This window comes from Arachis hypogaea, unplaced genomic scaffold (assembly GCF_003086295.3).
Source record: "Arachis hypogaea cultivar Tifrunner unplaced genomic scaffold, arahy.Tifrunner.gnm2.J5K5 arahy.Tifrunner.gnm2.scaffold_345, whole genome shotgun sequence".
Lineage (NCBI taxonomy): Eukaryota > Viridiplantae > Streptophyta > Magnoliopsida > Fabales > Fabaceae > Arachis > Arachis hypogaea.
The window spans coordinates 11,321-13,620 of record NW_027255638.1 but is presented as its reverse complement, the minus strand read 5'-3'; the positions used below and the strand labels follow the sequence as shown (position 1 = coordinate 13,620).

At 42.2% G+C, this 2,300-nt stretch overlaps 1 non-coding gene across 1 annotated transcript; it reads right to left on the bottom strand.

Annotated features, from left to right (window-relative positions):
- Positions 1–348: 348 nt before the first annotated feature.
- LOC114927376 (small nucleolar RNA R71) lies at positions 349–456 on the bottom strand. Its single transcript, XR_003817684.1, has one exon. It is a non-coding gene; the product is annotated as a small nucleolar RNA R71 (small nucleolar RNA).
- Between the last annotated feature and the right edge of the window lie 1,844 nt (positions 457–2,300).

Here is a 2,300-nt window from a genome sequence, read left to right as displayed (position 1 = left end):
TACTGCACCTACTCCCGACTTCTATGGGAGAAGCATCTCTATCCCTGCCATTGGAGCAAACAACTTTGAGCTTAAGCCTCAATTAGTTTCTCTAATGCAACAGAATTGCAAGTTTCATGGACTTCCATTGGAAGATCCTCATCAGTTTTTAGCTGAATTCTTGCAAATCTGTGACACAGTCAAGACTAATGGGGTAGACCCTGAGGTCTATAGACTGATGCTATTCCCTTTTGCTGTAGAGACAGGGCTAGAACATGGTTGGACTCTCAACCTAAAGAAAGCCTGGACTCTTGGGAAAAGCTAGTCAATGCCTTCTTGGCAAAGTTCTTTCCACCTCAAAAATTGAGTAAGCTTAGAGTGGAAGTCCAAACCTTCAGACAGAAGGAAGGAGAATCCCTCTATGAAGCTTGGGAAAGATACAAACAATTGATCAGAAAGTGTCCCACTGATATGCTTTCTGAATGGAGCATCATAGGTATTTTCTATGATGGTCTCTCTGAACTGTCCAAGATGTCCTTGGATAGCTCTTCTGGAGGATCTCTTCATCTGAAGAAGACGCCTACTGAGGCTCAAGAACTGATTGAAATGGTTGCAAATAACCAATTCATGTACACTTCTGAAAGAAATCCTGTGAACAATGGGACTAGTCAGAAGAAAGGAGTTCTTGAGATTGACACTCTGAATGCCATATTGGCTCAGAACAAAATATTGACCCAACAAGTCAATATGATTTCTCAAAGTCTGTCTGGAATGCAAAATGCACCAAGCAGTACTAAGGAAGCTTCATCTGAGGAAGAAGCTTATGATACTGAGAACCCTTCAATGGAAGAGGTGAATTACATGGAGAATCCTATGGAAACACCTACAATCCTTCATGGAGGAATCATCCAAATCTTTCATGAAGGATCAACAAACCTCACAAGGTTTCAATAACAATAATGTGGAAGAAATAGGTTTGGCAATAGCAAGCCTTTCCATCATCTTCTCAGCAACAGACAGAGAGTTCTAAGCAGAATAATTCTGACTTGGCAACCATGGTCTCTGATCTAATCAAAACCACTCAAAGTTTCATGACTGAAACTAGATCTTCCATTAGGAATTTGGAAGGACAAGTGGGTCAGCTGAGCAAGAAAATTACTGAACTTCCTCCAAGCACTCTCCCAAGCAATACTAAAGAAAATCCAAAAGGAGAGTGCAAGGCCATCAACATGGCCGAATTCTGGGAGGAAGGAGAGGCAGTGAACGCCACTGAGGAAGGCCTCACTGGACGCCCACTGACCTCCAATGAGTTCCTCAATGAGGAACCATGGGAATCTGAGGCTCAAGATGAGACCATAGAGATTCCATTGGACTTACTTCTGCCATTCATGAGCTCTGATGAGTATTCTTCCTCTGAAGAGGATGAGTATGTCACTGAGGAGCAAGTTGCTAAATACCTTGGAGCAATCATGAAGCTAAATGACAAGTTATTTGGAAATGAGACTTGGGAGGATGAACCCCCTTTGCTCACCAAAGAACTGGATGACTTGTCTAAGCAGAAACTGCCTCAAAAGAGGCAGGATCCTGGGAAGTTTTCTATACCTTGTACCATAGGTACCATGACCTTCAAGAAGGCCTTGTGTGACTTAGGATCAAGTGTAAACCTCATGCCCCTCTCTGTAATGGAGAAATTAGGGATCTAGAGGTACAAGCTGCAAAAATCTCACTAGAGATGGCAGACAACTCAAGAAAACAAGCCTATGGACTTGTAGAGGATGTTCTGGTTAAGGTTGAAGACCATTACATCCCTACTGATTTCATAGTCCTAGAGACTGGGAAATGCATGGATGAATCCATCATCCTTGGCAGACCCTTCCTAGCCACAGCAAAGGCTGTGATTGATGTTGATAGAGGAGAGTTGATCATTCAAGTGGATGAGAATCCTTGGTGTTTAAGGCCAAGGATATCCCTCTGTCTTCATGGAGAGGAAGCATGAAGAGCTTCTCTCAAAACAGAGCCAAACTGAGCCCCACAGTCAAACTCTAAGTTTGGTGTTGGGAGGCCACAACCAAACTCTAAGTTTGGTGTTGAACCCCCACATTCAAACTCTAAGTTTGGTGTTGGGAAGGTCCAACACGGTTCTGAGCATTTCTGAGGCTCCATGAGAGTCCTCTGTCAAGCTAATGACATTAAAGAAGCGCTTGTTGGGAGGCAACCCAATGTTTTATACTTAATTATTTTCTTTTGTTATTTTATCTTTTTTGTAGGTTGATGATCATAAGAAGTCATAAAAACAATGAAAAAAACAAAAACAAAATGAA